Here is a 24,929-nt window from a genome sequence, read left to right as displayed (position 1 = left end):
AAGTCCCTCACTTCACCCCCGGGTCGTCCTATCATCTCCGGTATCAACTCTCTTACTTCCAATTTGTCTGCCTATGTTGACAGTTTTCTTCAACCCCGGGTCTCTCTGTTGAGGTCTCATATACGAGACACTACACACTTCATTCAATTAATTAAAAATATCCAGTGGAAACCAACATATGCTTTCCTCACTCTGGATGTCCAGAGTCTATACTCCAACATCCCACACACCTTGGGTGTTCAAATAATAAAAATAAATTAGATCAAGATGGAGACCTCACAGAGAGACATAGACAATTCATCACTGATTCCATTCTTCACATTCTCCAGCACAACTATTTTCTTTTTTCGGACACTTTTTTTCTTCAAGTCATGGGAACGGCCATGGGAACCAGGTTTGCGCCCGGGTATGCCAACCTCTATATGGGAGCGGTCGAAGACCGCCTTGTGTGGGAGGGCGGCCATGGCGCGCACCTGGTTTTCTATGGCCGTTACATAGACGATCTATTTTTTATTTGGGATGGGGATTCACAGTCAGCACTCAACTTTGTCACTTTTCTCAATACCAATGAATTTAATTTAACCTTCACCCATTCCTATCACCCCACGTGCATTTCCTTCCTGGATGTGACCCTTAATGTATGAAAAAACCTCCTTCTAATGTACAATTGGCGCCCAAAAATATGAGCTCCTGGTTCCCAAAACAAACAGGATTCTATAAATGCAGTAAAAACAAATGCATCACTTGCAAACATGCACTAAACAAAACTATAAAACTGCCCAAAACAATTACTGATAGAGATATTAGTATTACCAGCTTCATCACATGTGATACAAGCTGGGTAGTATATGTCTTAATCTGTGGATGCAATTTATTATATGAGGGTAGAACTACAAGCCACTAAAAACTCGCTTTACAGAACATAGGAGGAATATCCTCAATAAATTAACTAATCATAGTATCCCAAGACATTTCACTAAATACCATCAGGGGAACCCGGAAAGCCTAAAAATTATCCGTCTTGAACACATTCCCATCACTAAAAGAGGAGGAGACAGATTTGGAAAACTCTGTAAACAAGAGATTTATTGGACCTTCCAATTAAACTCCTTACATCCTGAAGGCCTTAATGAAGCATTAGAACTTAACACCATACTATGAATCGCCCCCTTATTGACACAACTGTGCTATCTTCGGATTTGGATAAAGAATAAAGAACAGTTAATATACGATATAATATAATCTACTATCCTTCTCTATTCAGTCACTTAGTATTTATCAACTATCTATATCAGAAATTTAAATATTTATGCACAAACTAGAAGTAAGCACTTCACATTAGATTTTTTAGCACACTAAATTTGAAATATATTAAGGATAAAAAGATGAAACACTCTAATAAAAATAATAATAATAATAAAAATAAATGTATAAACTACAATACAAACACTAAAAATAAAAATAAAAAACACATATAAAAATAGTAATAATAATTCTATAGCACTAACTTAATATTAAAATATAGATCTGATAGATCTACTAGTATATTACTTATTTCAAGTTTAATATTTATGTTAAACATAATTATAAGATTAATGTCTATAGACACATGCCACGGAACAATAAGTCTGTTTAAATATCTGATATATAGTGAACCTAATTCTAGTTCTAATGGGAATAATAATAATAAGGATATATATATATATATATAAAATAACAAACAATATAGAATAAACAATAATATAAAAAATAAAAAATAACAAATAAAAACATAAATAATAATAATAATAAATAAATAAAAAATATATAAAAAAAAAAGAATATAAAAAATAAAAAATAAAAAACAATATACAAAAAACAATATCAAAAATAAAAATAAAAACAAAAATTAATAATAAAATAATAAAAAAACTTAAAATACAGAAATAATAATCACAACGATAATAAATGTACAGTATTAATTAAGATATAGCTTCGCTATACTCATCAGTATACTCTTTAATTTTAACATAGTGCCTGTATCAATGTTCACGTATATAGACCATATAGTATTATGTCCATTGATTTATCTGACCTATAATGGACACAATGGTATTTACCATCTAAATGAACTTGAGGGATACTATTTACGTGAACATCTATATCCATATTTAATGATACACCTGGATATGTCATTCAGTCACTCAGGATGGGTTAAACCTCTTTCCTCTCCTTTGCCATATCATATTATTTTATTAATTTTAATATAGGAAACTGTTTAGCACTTGGTTCTAGACCAAAACCATGTTCCTTGATATTCCTTTGCCGTATATCCATTTAATTGATGCATAAAGAAACGAAACCAGCTCGGTAGTAATTGTGACTAGATATCTTTAGACAGCATTATAATTTACATATGAACTTATCGGTCACCTAGCAACCGATTTAGTTTACCATTTATCACGTAGTTGCTCTGATTTGGAACGTAACAACATGTGATCATAGTCACGTGTTCGGGCAATAGTCCGATCACGTGACATTGACGTGATAGGTCTGGTGCGATGCCAGTCCCGGCCCGGCGCGTCTGGCAGGTCACGCTACACGTGGCGCCAATTAACGCGAGATTAGTCACGTGACCGGCAATTGTCCGATCACGTGACTGGAACACTGTGCGTTCCAGTTGAAGCTCCAAACACGCCCAACGGGTCCCGCTGTACGCAGTGCCAACCAAGGCGAGATATTAGTCACGTGACCGGCAATCGTCCGATCACGTGACCGGAACACTATGCGTTCCAACTGAAACTTTAAACCTGCTAAAAAAGTCTCTATGGCAGTGCTTCCTCATCTGAGAATCATGTGACATCCCCACATGACTGACAGGTAGTCCCTCATTGGTTGCTACCCGACCGGAGATCACATGATCGGAATCCATGTGAATAACTAAATAATAAAAATAACCACTTTTTCTCGTCTCCAGCTTCATTTTTGATAATTACTCATTTGCAATGACTCCTTGATACAAGTATTAAATACCAGATTCATTTTTATATTATTTTGTTAACATGTTTAGTATAACAATCAAATACCAGCTGTCTCCAATGATTACATCACTTCCCCAATAAAAGGGTTATCAGTCTCAATGTCACATCACCTTTGACAAAGCTGCCTGGAGCAGTGAAACGCGTTAGTTTGAGACCTGTGTGGACATCTGACAACCAGCACCATCACTACGCCACCATCTACAGTCAGGACCTTGCATTCCTTTCCTCCGTGAACCAAGACTCCTACCGGCACTGCCACTGCCTAGTACATCCATAGGAGAACCCATACAATGGAACACGGAGTTCCGAGTGAACTGTGAACCAGGACCCCAACAACTGTCGCCGTTGCCATACGGACTTGTACCTTACGGGAGCCTCTTTAAACGGAACACAGACTTGGTAACCACATCCAATTGGATGAATTATTATACATCTGGTCCGTTATTTTGACTGTATATGTGCTGGTCTTAAAATATGTTGATGAGTGCTAAACTTACCAGTTGGTGTCAGTATTAATAGATTTATAAGTCCACCTGAAGTCACTATTGAGACACATTATATCTTAATTGCATGTTTTTTAATTGTCCAAGTCTTTTTTAAAGAAAACTTATTATTAAATATTTACCATTTTAGATCACACTGTGTCATTGAGCGCTGTATATCTTTTTTCTACATCAGTGAGACATGCCTATCACATCCCCAGGAACCAGTAACATCAGTGAGACATGCCTATCACATCCCCAGGAACCAGTGACATCAGTAAGGCATGTCTATCACATCCCCAGGAACCAGTGACATCAGTGAGACATGCCTGTCACATGCCTATGAACCTGTGACATCAGTGAGGCATGCCTATCACTTCCCTAGGAACCAGTGACATCAGTGAGGCATACCTATCACTTCCCTAGGATCCAGCAGCGGTGCAAGTGGGCGGGTACGGGGGGCAATGTGTATCTGGCAGTGTGGGGCAATGAATATCTGGCACTGTGGGACAACGTGTATCTGGCACTATTGGGGTCATATGTGTATCTGCCCCCCACCCATATGTGTATCACGCCCCCATTTTCATTGGCCATGCCCCATGTGGCATTTGGCCACAACCATTTTTTGCCGCACGCACCTTCGGCGAGCGCACACAGTACCTGTAAGATATTTTTTCTTTTTGTACCACTGGGAACCAGTGACATCAGTGAGGCATACCTATCATTTCCCTAGGAACCAGTGACATCAGTGAGGCATACCTATAATTTCCCTAGGAACCAGTGACATCAGTGAGGCATACCTATCATTTCCCTAGGAACCAGTGACATCAGTGAGGCATACCTATCATTTCCCTAGGAACCAGTGACATCAGTGAGGCATACCTATCATTTCCCTAGGAACCAGTGACATCAGTGAGGCATACCTATCATTTCCCTAGGAACCAGTGACATCAGTGAGGCATGCCTGTCACTTCTTTAGGAACCAGTGACATCAGAGAGGGATGCCTATCACTTTCCTAGGAACCAGTGACATCAATGAGGCATGAGTCATAGAGCAGATCATGTGTCGGTGAACTGATAGGTTGCACATCGGTAAAGCCATCATCTGCCAATATGACACACACTGTCATCTGTGACGTCTCAATTAATCATTTAAAAAACAGGAGAAACATTGACATAACTATCAATCTGTGATTCATCAGACGTATCAATGTCATCACATGCACGTCCATCTATACATCATGAAGCAGACAGGAGGTCCCTTCCTGCGTCACGGTGCTGTGTGACCAGCGATATCAATCTGTAATGACCGCACAAATCTTGTGCCGCAACCACTAATTAGCTTCACAATAATAACTGGAAAGTAGGGGAGCAAGGAGTGGAAACGTACCTGATCAAATTTAGCTTCTACGGATATTGATCATAAAGATTTGATGTGGACGATCTAGGAAGCAAAAAATAATCATTAAGTTCACATTGTGCCATCTGAAAAATGCTATAGAAAGTGTTAACAGATACGTTTCATATATACGGGGGTCATTCCGAGATGATCGTAGCTGTGCTAAATTTAGCACAGCTATGATCATTCACACTGACATGTGGGGGGACGCCCAGCACAGCGCTACCCCGTCCCGCATGTCAGTGCCCCCCCCCCCCCTGCAGAAGTGCAAAGACATCGCACAGCGGCGATGCCTTTGCACTTTAAGAGTAGCTCCCGACCAGCGCAGCTTTAGCGTGCTGGCTGGGAGCTACTCATTGCTGCCCGGCCCGCAGCCCTGTTCGGTCTGGTCACGCCTGCGTCGGCCGGACCGCGCCCACGAAACGGTGGCCAAACGCCGCCGTTCCGCCCCCCCCCCCCCCCCCCCGCCACCCAGCGACCGCCTCTGCCTGTCTGGCATGCGCCGGCTCATGCGCAGTTCTGACCCGATCACACCGCTGCGATAAACTGCAGCGTGCAATCGGGTCAGAATGACCCCCAATGTGCGGCTGTCATTTCAGTTCCTCAAATTCCCCCTAGAGTAAACATTTAATGATTTCGTTCATCAAGTAAATACTTTGGGGTATATTCAATAAGAGTCGGGGCAATTCCGACATGCAGTTGTCGGAATGGACCCGTCTACCCCTATTCCAAGAGCGGCCAAATCCGACTGTCGGATTTGGCCGCTCCCGTTGCCATGGCCTACTGCTGCTGCTGTCAGCGGCGCCCGGGAGAGGGAGCTGTTTGCGGCGCCGGGGGAAGGGGGGGTCGCGATAGCCCGCCAGGAGGGGCGGTGGCAGCACGCCGGGAGATGGTGAAAACAGCCCAACAGGAGGTGACGACAGAACACAGGGAGGAGGTGATAACATCACGCCGGGAGAAAGTTGAGGACAGCCCACCGGCAGGTGTTGGACGCGGCCAGCCAGGAGGAGTTAATGGCAGCCCGACGGTGGAGACGGAACGGATGGGGAGGAGAGGAGGAGACGGGGGAGCAGCGGCTGCAGCAGCGGAGGCTCACGGCAGCATCCACCCGGCTCCAGCAAGCGGGACCTCGCTTGCTGGAGCTGGGTGGACGCTGCCCCTGGGTCCCTGCTCTCCCCGCTGCAACGCTGCTCCCCCCTCCCCCCCGTCTCCTGCCCTCAGATCACTTGTCTCAATCCGACTTTTTTTAAAGTCGGATTGAGAGTGTCGGAAACGGGGCTAAAACCTGTCGGGTTTGGCCCCATTTCCGACAATGCACGCTGATCGGCGGCTGAAGCCGCCGATCAATGTGCATTCCAACAGCATTCCGACAAGTCGGGTTCCCCGACTTGTCGGAATAAACAGGGCCGTAATGAATAGGTCGGAAACCCTTCCAACCTAAAACTGTCGGAAGCTGCCGTCTTTCCGACAAGACAGCAGCTTCCGACATTTATTGAATACACCCCTTTAACTGGTTCATTCATTACGACACTTGTTTTCACAAAAGGAAATCCTCAGGCAATATCTCATGACCACAGTTGAGTGGTATCCGGTCTCTAGGTTGACCACACTTAGGTCGACAGTGATTAGGTCGACCACTATTGGTCGACACGACAAAAGGACAACATGAGTTTTTCACAATTTTTTTCATTTTTTGAACTTTTTTATACTTTATACTTTGGACTACGATTGGGAATAGTAACCTTGCCCGAAGCATGGCGAGCAAAGCGAGCCGTGCGAGGGGACACGGTGCACCAATTGGGGTTCCCAGTCACTCTACGAAGAAAATGACACACACAAAAAAAGTCAACCTTGCTCATGTTAACCTAATGCTTGTGTCGACCTATTTTAGGTGTCGACTTAGTCACAGTCGACCAATATCAGCTCCTCACTGCCATGTTACAGGCTGTGTTAGAAAAATGACAGGAGCTGGTTGTCTGGTACTTTATCTCTCTACAAAGCTTAGTAAATAGACCCCACAGCCTGAAAACTGTCAGGAGCTGATTGATTTGTACTTTATCTCTCTCCACGCTTTGATACATATACACCAAACAATTAGCTCCAAATTGCCATGTTACAGGAGTTGTTTGAAAAATGACAGTTAGGAGCTGATTGGTTGGTACTTTATCATCACTTTATCTCTCTCTCTAAGGGGTCTATTCATAAAGCAGTGACAACTGTGGAGAAGTGAGCCAGTGGAGAAGAGCCAATCAGCACTGAAGTAACATTTATAATTTGCATACTATAAAATTATACAGAGAAGCTGATTGGTTGCCATGGGCAACTTCTCCAGTGGCTCACTTCTCCACTCTTTTCACTGCTTCATGAATAGACCCCCTAAGTATTAATACATCTCCCCCCCAGTATCAGAATAAAGTACATTTGGGATCTGCTAAACACACAGACACTGGCATCCTTTTATACTAACATGAAATTATTATCAGAAAACCAATGAAACTTTCAAAATCAGATTACTAAGACCCTCATAAGAACGTCTTATGTTTTTTTTTGATGAAGGCTCATGGCACATGTAAACCACACACCCCGGCTGCAAGATTACAGTATGATTATATCACAAGATGCCTACAGCATAAGCACAAAGCAAGCGGCATTGCAGCAGCGGCAGATCACTGGCAGTAAGCAGCCCTCCGTCTATAAGCCTAACATGCTTGGCCATAGATGAATCCAAGTGCAACAGAATATCCTGGCGCTGTATAAATACATGTTAGTAAATGCATAAGTAAATGTTCGTAAATGATAACAATGTATAAGGATCAATAATTTAAAGCATTACCTAGAATAATTTCTCCTCAGAGTCCCAGTTCCATAACTTGCTTCCCAGTAATAATCACGTCCTCTGCCCAGTGTACGCCGGTCTCTCCGGAATACTGACAATTGCTCTGATATGTAGGAGTTCTCAAATGCACTTTTTTTTTCCGTTTTCATCGGGGATTGAACCCACACAGAAATTCCTCTATGTGATGTGTGCGCTGTGCAGCTCTCCCTCCCTGTAGCTGGTAAGTCACCAGCTGTAAGGAGATGGCACGGAACATGATACGGAGTGTACTGCGAGTCTGACTGCCTATCTGTAGGTGTGTAGGTGGGAGTACAATCTGTGCCCAGCCTGGCAGCAGGCGAGAGCCTGACTCGCCTCTCATAGAATGGGCGCACAGCTCTGGCCAGCTCGGTGCATGTTATTTACATCAACACGTTCTCTCAACCGTCTCAGAGCTGCAGAAAGTGAATATCAGATCGATGTTCTTCATTGGTACTCACTAGTGTGGATGGATTGTGTAACAAACAATCTCTGGGGCAGAAGTATTACGCCTAAAGCAGTGATAAGTGCAAGGTGATAACGCACCAGCCAATCAGCTCCAATATGGAATTTGACAGTTAGGAGCTGATTGGCTGGTGCGTTATCACCTTGCACTTATCACTGCTTTATCACTTCTCCAGGCTTAATACTGTTTGTAAAGTATACAGGGGGTCATTCCGATCTGATTGCTAGCAGGCGATTTTTGCACTGCTGCGATCAGATAGTCGCCGGCTACAGGGGGAGTGTAAGGGGGGTCATTCAAGGGGTCATTCAGATATACAGGGGGTCATCCAGATCTGTATACAGGGGGTCATCCAGATCTGATCGCCAGGCAGTGTGTTTTGCTGTATTGCATTCAGATAATCGCCGCCTACAAGGGGAGTGTATTTTCGCTGTGCAAGTGTGCGAATGCATGTGTAGCAGAGCTGCACAAACTGATTTTGTGCAGTCTCTGCGCAGCCCAGGACTTACTCCGCCGCTGCGATCACATCAGGCTGTTCGGGACCGGATTTGATGTCAGTCTCCCTCCCTGAAAACGCTTGATCCCGTCTGCGTTTTTCCGGACACTCCCTGAAAACGGTCAGTTGCCACCCACAAACGCCCTCTTCTTGTCAATCTCCTTGCGAACGTCCGTGCGAATGGATCCTTCGCACAATCCCGTCGCTGACCGGCGATCCCCGTTGCAGCTGTCCGTCACGCCTGCGCATTGCGTTGCATAAGATTGCGCAGTTCGGATCTGATCGCCCGCTGTGCAAAAACGCACAGCAGCGATGAGATCTCAATGACCCCCCCAGTTTGTAAAGTCTGTAATATATATATAGTAAGTGCAGAGATTCTGTAATGAGTGTCCAGTCTTTCTGGTTGGAGCGAAAATCTTGTAATGTATAGGAGGAAATTATAATCAACCATTTCCTCCAGAATACCCGAAAATGGGCAAAAATGGTCGTTTGGATAAATTGGTTAAACCAAATTTAACCAATTTGTCTGAGTGTCCATTTTTTTTCTGTTTTCCAGTGTTTGGGAGCAAATGGTCAACTTTCATGTGCTTATAGTTAGAGATGAGCGCCTGAAATTTTTCGGGTTTTGTGTTTTGGTTTTGGGTTCGGTTCCGCGGCCGTGTTTTGGGTTCGAACGCGTTTTGGCAAAACCTCACCGAATTTTTTTTGTCGGATTCGGGTGTGTTTTGGATTCGGGTGTTTTTTTCAAAAAACACTAAAAAACAGCTTAAATCATAGAATTTGGGGGTCATTTTGATCCCAAAGTATTATTAACCTCAAAAACCATAATTTACACTCATTTTCAGTCTATTCTGAATACCTCACACCTCACAATATTATTTTTAGTCCTAAAATTTGCACCGAGGTCGCTGTGTGAGTAAGATAAGCGACCCTAGTGGCCGACACAAACACCGGGCCCATCTAGGAGTGGCACTGCAGTGTCACGCAGGATGTCCCTTCCAAAAAACCCTCCCCAAACAGCACATGACGCAAAGAAAAAAAGAGGCGCAATGAGGTAGCTGTGTGAGTAAGATTAGCGACCCTAGTGGCCGACACAAACACCGGGCCCATCTAGGAGTGGCACTGCAGTGTCACGCAGGATGGCCCTTCCAAAAAACCCTCCCCAAACAGCACATGACGCAAAGAAAAAGAAAAGAAAAAAGAGGTGCAAGATGGAATTGTCCTTGGGCCCTCCCACCCACCCTTATGTTGTATAAACAAAACAGGACATGCACACTTTAACCAACCCATCATTTCAGTGACAGGGTCTGCCACACGACTGTGACTGATATGACGGGTTGGTTTGGACCCCCCCCAAAAAAGAAGCAATTAATCTCTCCTTGCACAAACTGGCTCTACAGAGGCAAGATGTCCACCTCATCTTCACCCTCCGATATATCACCGTGTACATCCCCCTCCTCACAGATTATCAATTCGTCCCCACTGGAATCCACCATCTCAGCTCCCTGTGTACTTTGTGGAGGCAATTGCTGCTGGTCAATGTCTCCGCGGAGGAATTGATTATAATTCATTTTAATGAGCATCATCTTCTCCACATTTTCTGGATGTAACCTCGTACGCCGATTGCTGACAAGGTGAGCGGCGGCACTAAACACTCTTTCGGAGTACACACTTGTGGGAGGGCAACTTAGGTAGAATAAAGCCAGTTTGTGCAAGGGCCTCCAAATTGCCTCTTTTTCCTGCCAGTATAAGTACGGACTGTGTGACGTGCCTACTTGGATGCGGTCACTCATATAATCCTCCACCATTCTATCAATGTTGAGAGAATCATATGCAGTGACAGTAGACGACATGTCCGTAATCGTTGTCAGGTCCTTCAGTCCGGACCAGATGTCAGCATCAGCAGTCGCTCCAGACTGCCCTGCATCACCGCCAGCGGGTGGGCTCGGAATTCTGAGCCTTTTCCTCGCACCCCCAGTTGCGGGAGAATGTGAAGCAGGAGATGTTGACAGGTCGCGTTCCGCTTGACTTGACAATTTTGTCACCAGCAGGTCTTTCAACCCCAGCAGACTTGTGTCTGCCGGAAAGAGAGATCCAAGGTAGGCTTTAAATCTAGGATCGAGCACGGTGGCCAAAATGTAGTGCTCTGATTTCAACAGATTGACCACCCGTGAATCCTTGTTAAGCGAATTAAGGGCTGCATCCACAAGTCCCACATGCCTAGCGGAATCGCTCCCTTTTAGCTCCTTCTTCAATGCCTCCAGCTTCTTCTGCAAAAGCCTGATGAGGGGAATGACCTGACTCAGGCTGGCAGTGTCTGAACTGACTTCACGTGTGGCAAGTTCAAAGGGCATCAGAACCTTGCACAACGTTGAAATCATTCTCCACTGCACTTGAGACAGGTGCATTCCACCTCCTATATCGTGCTCAATTGTATAGGCTTGAATGGCCTTTTGCTGCTCCTCCAACCTCTGAAGCATATAGAGGGTTGAATTCCACCTCGTTACCACTTCTTGCTTCAGATGATGGCAGGGCAGGTTCAGTAGTTTTTGGTGGTGCTCCAGTCTTCTGTACGTGGTGCCTGTACGCCGAAAGTGTCCCGCAATTTTTCTGGCCACCGACAGCATCTCTTGCACGCCCCTGTCGTTTTTTAAAAAATTCTGCACCACCAAATTCAAGGTATGTGCAAAACATGGGACGTGCTGGAATTTGCCCATATTTAATGCACACACAATATTGCTGGCGTTTTCCGATGCCACAAATCCACAGGAGAGTCCAATTGGGGTAAGCCATTCCGCGATGATCTTCCTCAGTTGCCGTAAGAGGTTTTCAGCTGTGTGCGTATTCTGGAAAGCGGTGATACAAAGCATAGCCTGCCTAGGAAAGAGTTGGCGTTTGCGAGATGCTGCTACTGGTGTCGCCGCTGCTGTTCTTGCGGCGGGAGTCCATACATCTACCCAGTGGGCTGTCACAGTCATATAGTCCTGACCCTGCCCTGCTCCACTTGTCCACATGTCCGTGGTTAAGTGGACATTGGGTACAACTGCATTTTTTAGGACACTGGTGAGTCTTTTTCTGACGTCCGTGTACATTCTCGGTATCGCCTGCCTAGAGAAGTGGAACCTAGATGGTATTTGGTAACGGGGGCACACTGCCTCAATAAATTGTCTAGTTCCCTGTGAACTAACGGCGGATACCGGACGCACGTCTAACACCAACATAGTTGTCAAGGCCTCAGTTATCCGCTTTGCAGTAGGATGACTGCTGTGATATTTCATCTTCCTCGCAAAGGACTGTTGAACAGTCAATTGCTTACTGGAAGTAGTACAAGTGGGCTTACGACTTCCCCTCTGGGATGACCATCGACTCCCAGCGGCAACAACAGCAGCGCCAGCAGCAGTAGGCGTTACACGCAAGGATGCATCGGAGGAATCCCAGGCAGGAGAGGACTCGTCAGAATTGCCAGTGACATGGCCTGCAGGACTATTGGCATTCCTGGGGAAGGAGGAAATTGACACTGAGGGAGTTGGTGGGGTGGTTTGCGTGAGCTTGGTTACAAGAGGAAGGGATTTACTGGTCAGTGGACTGCTTCCGCTGTCACCCAAAGTTTTTGAACTTGTCACTGACTTATTATGAATGCGCTGCAGGTGACGTATAAGGGAGGATGTTCCGAGGTGGTTAACGTCCTTACCCCTACTTATTACAGCTTGACAAAGGGAACACACGGCTTGACACCTGTTGTCCGCATTTCTGGTGAAATACCTCCACACCGAAGAGCTGATTTTTTTGGTATTTTCACCTGGCATGTCAACGGCCATATTCCTCCCACGGACAACAGGTGTCTCCCCGGGTGCCTGACTTAAACAAACCACCTCACCATCAGAATCCTCCTGGTCAATTTCCTCCCCAGCGCCAGCAACACCCATATCCTCCTCATCCTGGTGTACTTCAACACTGACATCTTCAATCTGACTATCAGGAACTGGACTGCGGGTGCTCCTTCCAGCACTTGCAGGGGGCGTGCAAATGGTGGAAGGCGCATGCTCTTCACGTCCAGTGTTGGGAAGGTCAGGCATCGCAACCGACACAATTGGACTCTCCTTGTGGATTTGGGATTTCGAAGAATGCACAGTTCTTTGCTGTGCTGCTTTTGCCAGCTTGAGTCTTTTCATTTTTCTAGCGAGAGGCTGAGTGCTTCCATCCTCATGTGAAGCTGAACCACTAGCCATGAACATAGGCCAGGGCCTCAGCCGTTCCTTGCCACTCCGTGTGGTAAATGGCATATTGGCAAGTTTACGCTTCTCCTCCGACAATTTTATTTTAGGTTTTGGAGTCCTTTTTTTTCTGATATTTGGTGTTTTGGATTTGACATGCTCTGTACTATGACATTGGGCATCGGCCTTGGCAGACGACGTTGCTGGCATTTCATCGTCTCGGCCATGACTAGTGGCAGCAGCTTCAGCACGAGGTGGAAGTGGATCTTGATCTTTCCCTAATTTTGGAACCTCAACATTTTTGTTCTCCATATTTTAATAGGCACAACTAAAAGGCACCTCAGGTAAACAATGGAGATGGATACTAGTATACAATTATGGACTGCCTGCCGACTGCAGACACAGAGGTAGCCACAGCCGTGAACTACCGTACTGTACTGTGTCTGCAGCTAATATAGACTGGTTGATAAAGAGAAGATGTCTATGTAACTATGTATGTATAAAGAAGACTGAAAAAAATCCAATGTTAGGTGGTATACAATTATGGACGGACTGCCTGCCGAGTGCAGACACAGAGGTAGCCACAGCCGTGAACTACCGTACTGTACTGTGTCTGCAGCTAATATAGACTGGTTGATAAAGAGAAGATGTCTATGTAACTATGTATGTATAAAGAAGAATGAAAAAAAACCACGGTTAGGTGGTATACAATTATGGACGGACTGCCTGCCGAGTGCAGACACAGAGGTAGCCACAGCCGTGAACTACTGTACTGTACTGTGTCTGCAGCTAATATAGACTGGTTGATAAAGAGAAGATGTCTATGTAACTATGTATGTATAAAGAAGAATGAAAAAAAACCACGGTTAGGTGGTATACAATTATGGACGGACTGCCTGCCGAGTGCAGACACAGAGGTAGCCACAGCCGTGAACTACCGTACTGTACTGTGTCTGCAGCTAATATAGACTGGTTGATAAAGAGAAGATGTCTATGTAACTATGTATGTATAAAGAAGAATGAAAAAAATCCACGGTTAGGTGGTATTACAATTATGGACGGACTGCCTGCCGAGTGCAGAGACACAGAGGTAGCCACAGCCGTGAACTACCGTACTGTGTCTGCTGCGACTGGATGATAAATGATATAAAAAATATATATATATCACTACTGCAGCCGGACAGGTATATATTATATATTATATAATGACGGACCTGCTGGACACTGTCTGTCAGCAGAATGAGTTTTATTTTTATAGAATAAAAAAAAAAAAAACACACAAGTGAAGTCACACGACGAGTGTTTAACTTTTTCAGGCAATCACAATATAAGTATACTACTAACTATACTGGTGGTCAGTGTGGTCAGGTCACTGGTCAGTCACACTGGCAGTGGCACTCCTGCAGCAAAAGTGTGCACTGTTTAATTTTAATATAATATGTACTCCTGGCTCCTGCTATAACCTATAACTGGCACTGCAGTAGTGCTCCCCAGTCTCCCCCACAATTATAAGCTGTGTGAGCTGAGCAGTCAGACAGATATATAATATATATAGATGATGCAGCACACTGGCCTGAGCCTGAGCAGTGCACACAGATATGGTATGTGACTGACTGAGTCACTGTGTGTATCGCTTTTTTCAGGCAGAGAACGGATATATTAAATAAACTGCACTGTGTGTCTGGTGGTCACTCACTATATAATATATTATGTACTCCTGGCTCCTGCTATAACCTATAACTGGCACTGCAGTAGTGCTCCCCAGTCTCCCCCACAATTATAAGCTGTGTGAGCTGAGCAGTCAGACAGATATATATAATATTATATATAGATAATAGATGATGCAGCACACTGGCCTGAGCCTGAGCAGTGCACACAGATATGGTATGTGACTGACTGAGTCACTGTGTGTATCGCTTTTTTCAGGCAGAGAACGGATATATTAAATAAACTGCACTGTGTGTCTGGTGGTCACTCACTATATAATATATTATGTACTCCTGGCTCCTGCTATAACCTATAACTGGCACTGCAGTAGTGCTCCCCAGTCTCCCCCACAATTATAAGCTGTGTGAGCTGAGCAGTCAGACAGATATATATAATATTATATATAGATAATAGATGATGCAGCACACTGGCCTGAGCCTGAGCAGTGCACACGGATATGGTATGTGACTGACTGAGTCACTGTGTGTATCGCTTTTTTCAGGCAGAGAACGGATATATTAAATAAACTGCACTGTGTGTCTGGTGGTCACTCACTATATAATATATTATGTACTCCTGGCTCCTGCTATAACCTATAACTGGCACTGCAGTAGTGCTCCCCAGTCTCCCCCACAATTATAAGCTGTGTGAGCTGAGCAGTCAGACAGATATATATAATATTATATATAGATAATAGATGATGCAGCACACTGGCCTGAGCAGTGCACACAGATATGGTATGTGACTGACTGAGTCACTGTGTGTATCGCTTTTTTCAGGCAGAGAACGGATATATTAAATAAACTGCACTGTGTGTCTGGTGGTCACTCACTATATAATATATTATGTACTCCTGGCTCCTGCTATAACCTATAACTGGCACTGCAGTAGTGCTCCCCAGTCTCCCCCACAATTATAAGCTGTGTGAGCTGAGCAGTCAGACAGATATATATAATATTATATATAGATAATAGATGATGCAGCACACTGGCCTGAGCCTGAGCAGTGCACACAGATATGGTATGTGACTGAGTCACTGTGTGCTGTGTATCGCTTTTTTCAGGCAGAGAACGGATTATAAAGTAAACTGCACTGTCCTCACTAGTAAACTCTCTCCACTCAGTCTCTACACTTCTACAGTAACAGTACTCCTCCTAGTCAGCTCCAGTAAATCTCTCTCAGTCTCTTATAATCTAAATGGAGAGGACGCCAGCCACGTCCTCTCCCTATCAATCTCAATGCACGTGTGAAAATGGCGGCGACGCGCGGCTCCTTATATAGAATCCGAGTCTCGCGATAGAATCCGAGCCTCGCGAGAATCCGACAGCGTCATGATGACGTTCGGGCGCGCTCGGGTTAACCGAGCAAGGCGGGAAGATCCGAGTCGCTCGGACCCGTGAAAAAAAACATGAAGTTCTGGCGGGTTCGGATTCAGAGAAACCGAACCCGCTCATCTCTACTTATAGTGTGTATCCAGCTTTACTGTTATTAGTTAGCAAGGGTCTCGGATTCTGTGCCGTAACATTCATTATTCAAAAGTGGGGACATACAGACTATTACAGGAAGAAGTGGGTAGGTTACAGTAGAACAACGTGTAGACAGTCATGTACACAGAGTATTTCAGATCAGCTATATCCTGTGTGCCCACATGCAGTTTCGGAAATGGGAGAGATGGGGCGAAAGCCAGTCTGGGCAAGCACACACTAACAACGGGACAAAGGGGGTCATTCCGGCCCTATCGCCGCTGTGCGTTTTTGCACAGCAGCGATCGGGTCTGAACTGCGCATGCCGACGGCTGACTTTAGCTAGAGATCGCCTCTGCCTGATTCACAAGCAGAGGCGGTCGTTGGGTGGGAGGGGGTGGGGCGGCAATGTTAAGCCACCGTTTAGGGGGCGTGGACCGGCCAACGCAGGAGTGGCTGGACCGTTGGGGGGGGGACGGTCCGCGGCAGCTGCGTGACGTCACATGCAGCCGCTGCGACCCCGGCAGCGACGAGTAGCTCTCGGCCTGCATGCAGGAGCTGTGCTGTCCGGGAGCTACTCCTGAAGTTCAAAAGCATCGCCGCTGTGCAATGCTTTTGTACTTGTGCGTGGGGGGGGGGGGGGGGGGGCGGCACTGACATGCGGGGCAGACTAGCCCTGTGCTGGGCGTCCCCCCGCAGGTCATTCTGAATCATCCCCAAAGCACTGATGAGGCTCCTGTTGAACAGGTGAGAGAAGATGTTGGGGATATATACACTTTGATTCTCTGCTGTCCCTATGTTGCAGAATCTGTGCCAGATTATAAAGATTTGTCCCTTGAAAAGTTCCCAGTTTTTCATTCTCGACCTTCTTGTCCAGTAAAAATATTGAATATTGGAGCAATTTTACTATTTATACCTCCTTCCCAGACAGATGTCCTCATTCAGTGGCGGAAGCAATTGCAGCCGCAAAGTCGGGGCTTTATGCAAATGTCACACCCAATTCTCACCCTACTGAGACTCCCACTGGCAGCGGTGCTATTCCATAGCGGCACGTACTAAGGGGCACCGTGATTGTACCATCGTTTACAACATCAAAGCTTACACCTACCCAATGGCAGATGTATATTCGCCAGCTGTGTCAGTGCGACTGCGTTTTCAGACCGCAACACGCCTGGCTAGCCACCCCGATTGACAGGCAGAGGCGATTGCATTTTCTGCAGCCCCCCGCAGAAAGTTTGGGCGCATGCGCAGGACGGGTGTTGCGCATGCACCTGCAGGCCGATCGCAAAAATTCCGGTTGGATCACGATTTGCGATCCAATCTGAATTAGGCCCTGAATCAGGTTTATTTAAAATGAAATATATATATATATATATATTGATTAAAATGCTGCAATTTATGAAGTAAATAAATATAGCCAGCTTACAGGGGTGATAATACCTACGTCACCCTATATGTATAGTGCATAGAGGGTAAAACCCCTATTGCCGGTAAAAGCGCCCAGTTGCACTTTTTTTTCGAACTCTCCACCATTTGGCCTCTGAGTGCTACAGCAAAACAGATCATAATTTCTAATGATTTTATGCTAAGTAGGACATTAAATACAGAATGGTTGAATATAATGTCATTTTATGTGCTCTTATCTATATGACAGGATGGCAGCTGCTACACACGGGCCCCCACCGCACACGCTGCACCCATTTTATTAATACACACCCCTCTCACCCCTCTGGAGTCCTGTGCCAACATCACTGGTGCTGTTAAAACCCTGTGAAAATGGTGCAGCGGGCATTTTCACAGTGTTCTGCACATGCGCAGTAGAGAAATCACTGGGAAAATGGACGCCGCGCCATTTTACCAGAGTAGAAGAGTCTGAGCCCTCTAGTGTTCAGACTCTACAGAGCTCCCGGCAGAGAGGAGGGGGCCCGAACGGAGGAGGCTGGACATGGGCCTCTTCATCTTTTAAAGCGCCCCTGTATTAAAGCTTGGAGATAAAGTGGAGAGAGAAAAGAATCAACTTATGTCAGTTTACAGTCTGTGGGTTCTATTTACTAAGCCTTAGGGCTGTATGTACTGATATGGTCATGTAAAATAATTGAAGAACAATGAAGTCTCTTTGGTAGATTTATTGCATTGTGAAGTTCACAGGGCTCACGATAAAAGAATATCATGAACTGCACATTGACACGTTGATTTCATCTTATATACTTTCATCACAGCATTACATGATCTAATCAAATTAACAAGCCAATCATATACATAGACCAATTACATTTCAAATATCAGAATATATAATAAATTATAAACTCCCCTTATGGGGGATTTCCAATTAATTAGCTCAGCATCTTGTGATTATGACTGTTATATTAAAAATATACTTTTACCTTCAACATACTTTCGACTTCCCTTTTCTATAGGATACTAGCTAACCACAGTCTATGAAATACTGTAAAGCTAGACTAACTTCCTTCATTGCTACTAAAATCAAAGTTTCTGCAAATATATTATTATTATTATTATTATTATTATTATCCTTTATGTATATGGCGCCACAAGGGTTCCGCAGCGATAAGAATCACATTTAAAACAACAGTTTCTTTTAAGCAATAGACAAACTGACATCCAGCTTCCATTTTGTGTATTCACTTATCTATATCATTCCGCTCTCTGCCAATATACTTGGCACTCTAATACACAAATCAGAAGGTTCAAATTCACAATTTCTAGTGAGGGTTAGGTAGACGCACAATACAGGTATAGGGTATGTTCACGGGGATGGGCTTGGCGCCAATGCTCGCCGCACTGGACGGGAATTTTTAGTGTCTGCTGCGAACCTTCTGGTGTTGGCTAAGAGGGCTTTGATACAGTTAATTGAAACTCATCTGTATTTCATGTTTAACATAATCATTTTGGTTAGTTTTTACATTACTACCCATCTCATGATTGAAATTTTCATGCCGAGTACTTTTCCTACCTTTTTGATCAGCTTTAATGTCTGATATATGGGGGCAACTTCCATAAGTTGTAAACGTTCATACAACTTTTTTATATTAGCATACACTATCTGTCTTTCCTGCTGGTTATCTTTTGGTGTATTTTTTAACTTTTAAAATTTTTTACCACATTGCACACAAACTACCGGTTCACACTTGATGGTAAAATATATGATTTTTACGGGTGGTCTTCAGTATGCCGAATGTCGGGAACCCGGCGCACAGTATACCGGCGCCGGAATCCCGACAGCCGGCATACCGACACATATTCTCCCTCGTGGGGGTCCACGACCCCCCCTGGAGGGAAAATAAATAGCGTGGTGTGCGTAGCGTGCGTAGCGTGGCGCGCGTAGCGTGGCGAGAGCAGCGAGCCCGCAAGGGGCTCATTTACGCTCGCCACACTGTCGGTATGCCGGCGGTCGGGCTCCCGGCGCCGGTATGCTGGTCGCCGGCATACCATACTACACCCGAATTTTACAATGAGGGCAGCAAACACAATGTACTGTATTATTTCAGAGAAAAGCTTTGTAATGCTACTTTTTAACCATCCAAGTGGATCCCAACTTTCACTAACACCCAAACTTTTAATTTTTTGCTGTAAAGCTAAACTAACTTCCTTAATTGCTACTAAAATCAAAGTTTCTGCAAACATATAAGAATCACATTTAAAAGAACAGTTTCTTTTAAGCAATATAGGAAAAATATGATAAAATCCCCGTTTTCGGGGGTTTTATCGCATTTTTCATATGTACTAACCCCCAGCTGCCGAATTTCGCCCCTGAGGGTATCGACATGTTTGGATGGCGATACCCTATAGAAACCTATGGGCTTCTTACCGCTGGCCACCGCATCCCGCCAACCCACGCCGCAGACGCCTCCCCCCCTCTCCCCAGCATACCTTCATCCAGGCAGCCCTGGTCCCGGAAGCTAAACTCCTCCTCCCCCCAGCAACACAGCCAGAGGTCCTCCTGGCTGCAGGGAGGAGGAGGAGGCGCCCAAGACAGCCTGCTGCTGCTTCCCGGCAGGTGAGCAGGTGGAGGCCCCCCACCTCACAGGTATTGTGGGGGGCCTCCGTCACCGCATTAGTACATATGCGATTAACATCGCTGCGAGGGGCGGCGATGTATGTTAATACATCCCGCCCTTAGAGAGAGCTAAAGAGGACGGAGGTAAAGTACCAGCCAATCAATACCTCCCAACGGTCCCGATTTTCGTGGGACAGTCCTGTTTTTGGGAGCTGTCCCACCTGCAGGCCGCAGTGTCCTGTGGAGGGGGGGAGGGGGGGGGCAGTTGGAAGGTTCCTGTCACTCTCTACCCTGCTTAGCAGAGCAGCGGTGACACAGAAGGACTGGGGGCATGCCAGCAGCTCACAGAGTGCTTGGCATGCACCCTCAGTGACTGAAACGGGGGCGTGGCTCGTGATCGCGGCACTCCTGTGAGGCCACACCCCATTTTTGTTGGTGCGAGAGAGTTCCACATCACTTGCATAAGATGTTGGGAGGTATGGCCAGTCAGCTACTTGCAGTCATTGTTCAAACACAGCCTGTAACATGGCAGTTTGGAGCTGATTGGCTGGTACTTTATCTCTATCCACTTTATCTCTCCAATGCTTAGTACATAGGGGGTGATTCAGATCTGATCATAGATATGCTAAATTTAGCACATCTACGATCAGTTACTCAGACATGCGGGGGGACGCCCAGCACAGGGCTACTCCGCCCCGCATGTCAGGCCCGACCCCCCTTTCACCCACGAAAGCATTGCATGGCAGAGATGCTTTTGCACCCGTCGAGTAACTCCCTGCCTGTCAGCCTAGCTTTGCTTTGCTAGTAGCAAAGGAAAGCAAAGCGAATCCCAAAAAATTCTTTAAATACATTAATAGCAAGAGATTAAAAAAGGAGAGTATAGTCCCTTTGAAAGACAAGTTGGGAGTCTTAAGCAAAAATGATAATGACATAGCGGACACACTAAATGAGTTTTTTTCAACAGTATTCACTAGAGAGGACCCAATTCAGGGACTGACGCACAATCTCAATAATGACAATGTCACACTGATAGGTACTTATTTAAGCGAGGAAGTAGTCTGTGACCGATTAAAACATTTAAAGATTAATAAATCACCAGGGCCCGATGGTATTCATCCAAGGGTCCTAATGGAGCTTCACTCTGAACTGGCAAAACCGCTATCTTTGATCTTTGAGGATTCAGTTATATCAGGTATGGTTCCCAAAGACTGGCGTATAGCGGAAGTAGTGCCTATATTCAAAAAGGGAAGTAAAGCTGAACCAGGTAATTATAGACCAGTTAGTCTTACATCTATAGTGGGGAAAGTATTGGAAGGTATTCTAAGAGATAGTATTCAGAAGTTCCTTGAAACCAATAAGGTCATTAAAAGGAATCAACATGGGTTTATGAAGGACAGATCCTGTCAAACCAACTTACTTGGCTTTTATGAAACAGTAAGCGCAAACCTAGATCAGGGTAAAGACGTGGATGTAATCTTTTTAGACTTTGCCAAAGCGTTCGATACTGTACCACACATGAGACTTATATACAAGCTACAAGAATCAGGGCTAGGAAGCACAATATGCACTTGGGTCAAAAACTGGTTAGATAATAGGAAGCAGCGCGTTGTGGTTAATGGATCTTTTTCAACTTGGACTGAAGTGCTAAGTGGTGTGCCGCAAGGCTCAGTATTAGGACCGCTATTGTTCAATATTTTCATTAACGACCTAACAGAAGGTCTAGAGAGCATGGTGTCAATTTTTGCAGATGATACCAAATTGTGTAAGGCTATAAATACAGAGGAGGATGCCGAGTCTCTTCAGAACGACTTAGTTAAATTAGAAGCATGGGCAGCCAAATGGAGAATGCGCTTCAACACAGACAAGTGTAAGGTAATGCACTGTGGTAACAAGAACAAAAATTACACCTACCTACTAAATGGGGTAAAATTAGGGGATTCTGTACTGGAAAAGGACTTAGGTGTCCTCATAGATAGTAAGCTAAGCAGTAGTACCCAAAGTAGGACTGCAGCAAAGAAGGCTAATAAGATATTAGCATGCATAAAACGGGGTATTGATGCTAGGGACGAGAGTATTATACTCCCGTTATATAAATCACTAGTGAGGCCACACCTTGAACACTGTGTACAGTTCTGGGCACCGTACTACAAAAAGGATATCCTGGAGCTTGAAAAGGTACAGAGGAGGGCGACCAAACTAATTAAGGGCATGGAGACGATGGAATACAAGGAAAGGCTTGAAAGACTAGGCATGTTTACATTGGAAAAGCGGAGACTAAGAGGGGATATGATCAACATCTACAAATATATAAGGGGACAATACACAGAGCTTGCGCGGGACCTGTTTTTGGTTAGATCAACACAGAGGACTCGTGGACACTCGCTCAGGTTAGAGGAGAGGAGATTCCGCACAATACGGCGTAAAGGCTTTTTCACGGTAAGGACAATACGTGTTTGGAATTCCCTGCCCGAGGGAGTTGTAATGGCGGAATCTGTCAACACCTTTAAGAATGGGTTAGATAAATTCCTATTGGATAAGGATATCCAGGGGTATGGTGCATAGTCATGCATTATAGTTACTATAAATAGGGATAAAATGCAACGGCTGACAGCAGCATCAGTCAGAAATTTTAGTCAAATCATCATGCATAGGACACCACAAATAGGTTGAACTCGATGGACAATTGTCTTTTTTCAACCTCAGATACTATGTTACTATGTTACTATGTTACCCACTGCGTCCCGGGTTGCAGCGGCTGCGTGTGATGTCACGCAGCCGCCGCTGCCCACCCCCACAATGGTCCAGACACGCCTGCATTGTCCAAACCGTGCCCCACCAATGGCGTTATATCGCCATTGGCACGTCCCTTCCCACCCCGTGACCGCCTCTGCCTGTCAATCAGACAGCGGCGATTGCAGCCCTGAGATGCTTTTAGCAACTTATTGGGCCTCCCCGGGTGCGCGTGCACACTCCCCAAAGGGCCTCAGACTGTGAACCCTGCCTCTGCCGCGATCCAGTATGAATTAGGCACAGAGACCCCTGTATTTGAAAAACAACATTTAGGAGCTAATTGTTTGGTTATTAATCTCTCTCCACTGTGGGGTCTATTTACTAAGCCTTGGAAGGTGTACGGAGTTATAGTCCCAGCTAGGGATGAGAGGGTTCGGTTCTCTGAGAACCGAACCCTACCAAAGTTCACGTCCCGAGCCCCGATCCAAGCCCGGCTCGGGACTTCCCACAAGACTCGGAAACCAGAACGAGGCAAAACGTCATCATCCCGCTGTTGGATTCTCGCGGGTATTGGATTCCATATAAGGAGCCGCGCGTCGTCGCCATTTTCACTCCAGTCCTGGAGAGTGTATAAGTCCAGTGATACTGCCGTATAAGTCCAGTGGTACTGCTTTATAAGTCCAGCGGTACTGCCGTATAAGTCCAGTGGTACTGCCGTATAAGTCCAGTGGTACTGCATATAAGTCCAGTGATACTGCCATATAAGTCCAGTGGTACTTCCATATAAGTCCAGTGGTACTGCCGTATAAGTCCAGTGGTACTGCCGTATAAGTGCATTGGTACTTCCATATAAGTCCAGTGGTACTGCCGTATAAGTCCAGTGGTACTGCCGTATAAGTCCAGTGGTACTGACGTATAAGTGCATTGGTACTTCCATATAAGTCCAGTGATACTGCCGTATATGTCCAGTGATACTGCCGTATATGTCCAGTGATACTGCCGTATAAGTCCAGTGGTACTGCCGTATAAGTCATTGGTACTGCATATAAGTCCAGTGATACTGCCGTATAAGTCCAGTGGTACTGCCGTATAAGTCCAGTGGTACTGCCGTATAAGTCCCGTGGTACTGCTGTATAAATCCAGTGGTACTGCCGTATAAGTCCAGTGGTACTGCCGTATAAGTCCAGTGGTACTGCCGTATAAGTCCATTGGTACTTCCATATAAGTCCAGTGATACTGCCGTATAAGTCCAGTGGTACTGCCGTATATGTCCAGTGGTACTGCCGTATAAAGTCCAGTCCAGTGATACTGCCATATAAGTCCAGTGATACTGCCGTATAAGTCCAGTGGTACTGCCATATATGTCCAGTGATACTGCCGTATAAGGCCATTGGCACTGCCATATAGGTCCAGTGATACTGTCGTATAAATCCAGTGGTACTGCCATATAAGTCCAGTGATACTGCCGTATAAGTCCAGTGGTACTGCCGTATAAGTGCATTGGTACTTCCATATAAGTCCAGTGGTACTGCCGTATAAGTCCAGTGGTACTGCCGTATAAGTCCAGTGGTACTGCCGTATAAGTGCATTGGTACTTCCATATAAGTCCAGTGGTACTGCCGTATAAGTCCAGTGGTACTGCCGTATAAGTCCAGTGGTACTGCCGTATAAGTGCATTGGTACTTCCATATAAGTCCAGTGATACTGCCATATATGTCCAGTGATACTGCCGTATATGTCCAGTGATACTGCCGTATAAGTCCAGTGGTACTGCCGTATAAGTCATTGGTACTGCATATAAGTCCAGTGATACTGCCGTATAAGTCCAGTGGTACTGCCGTATAAGTCCAGTGGTACTGCCGTATAAGTCCAGTGGTACTGCCGTATAAGTCATTGGTACTGCATATAAGTCCAGTGATACTGCCGTATAAGTCTAGTGGTACTGCCTTATAAGTCCAGTGGTACTGCCGTATAAGTCCAGTGGTACTGCCGTATAAATCCAGTGGTACTGCCGTATAAGTCCAGTGGTACTGCAGTATAAGTCCATTGGTACTTCCATATAAGTCCAGTGATACTGCCGTAT

At 45.3% G+C, this 24,929-nt stretch overlaps 1 protein-coding gene across 3 annotated transcripts in view; it reads right to left on the bottom strand.

The window, feature by feature from the left end:
- The window catches only part of MAG (myelin associated glycoprotein), a 236,526-nt gene that overhangs the window by 133,506 nt on the left and 78,091 nt on the right, over positions 1 to 24,929 (bottom strand). For 2 of the 3 annotated variants that reach the window (XM_063942279.1, XM_063942281.1), the window contains exons 1-2: positions 7,735 to 7,984; positions 4,893 to 4,946 (exon numbers count right to left, since the gene is read on the bottom strand). The gene's annotated coding sequence lies outside the window, so the exon portion shown is untranslated. Of the gene's footprint in view, positions 1 to 4,892; positions 4,947 to 7,734; positions 7,985 to 24,929 lie in introns of those variants that run through there. The other variant, XM_063942280.1, reaches the window with a different exon arrangement.

Source organism: Pseudophryne corroboree, chromosome 10, assembly GCF_028390025.1.
Source record: "Pseudophryne corroboree isolate aPseCor3 chromosome 10, aPseCor3.hap2, whole genome shotgun sequence".
NCBI lineage: Eukaryota > Metazoa > Chordata > Amphibia > Anura > Myobatrachidae > Pseudophryne > Pseudophryne corroboree.
Note: the sequence above shows the minus strand (reverse complement) of the source record. Positions and strands in the feature narration are given on the sequence as shown.